A 795-nucleotide genomic window follows, 5' to 3' on the forward strand; every position below is an offset into this window, starting at 1 on the left:
TATCATAAGAATAGGAAGCAAAAAAAAAAAAAAAAAAAAAAAGCAGCTGTTTTATTCAATTATTCACAGAGAATATTTATAACTTGTTGTTACAAAAACTTATTTCACAGACCATTACTAGAATATGGCAGTAGCTTAGGTAAAATATTGTTTTTTAATTATATTCATAAGAACAGGACCGTAACTGTACAAAGACAATGATGACAAAGGAAAAAAAGGAGGAGAAGGAGAAGCAGGAGAAAGAGGAGAAGTAAAAGAAGAAAAGCCCTTAAACAGGCACCATTTATCCTTAAAACAGAATCAAGTCTTCAACTTGGTTTTTCCACCCAGGAGTTCTTCCCCCAACACCCTCCAGAACACAGCAGAAAATGAGAAGAACCGTGAAGAGACTACAATCACATTCAACCTTTTTTTGAAAGTAGCCATAATAAACACTCTCGTTCTCTTTTACAAAGATCACATCAGGTTACTAATTAAAGTGTATCATTCAGCCAGAGCCAAAGAACCTGGTATCTAATTTCAAGCTATTTTTTGCTTTTCTTAAAAATCTTCCTGAAAATATACTCAAATACAGAATTTTCTCATTTCCATCTTTGGTGTTACAATAAAAATACATTTATTTCATTTGAAAGAGTTTTGGTAAAGAGTAGTTGAATGATAAAAAGCAATCTCACGGTATTGATTTTTCTGCGCTCTATGCCCTCATTTTAATCCAGCAACCGTAATTCAATTAAGTTCACTCCAAAGATTTTTTTGAAACTGCAACTATAACTTAAGATTAAGTTTTTTGTTTGG

This window comes from Lutra lutra, chromosome 14, assembly GCF_902655055.1.
Source record: "Lutra lutra chromosome 14, mLutLut1.2, whole genome shotgun sequence".
NCBI classification, from domain to species: domain Eukaryota; kingdom Metazoa; phylum Chordata; class Mammalia; order Carnivora; family Mustelidae; genus Lutra; species Lutra lutra.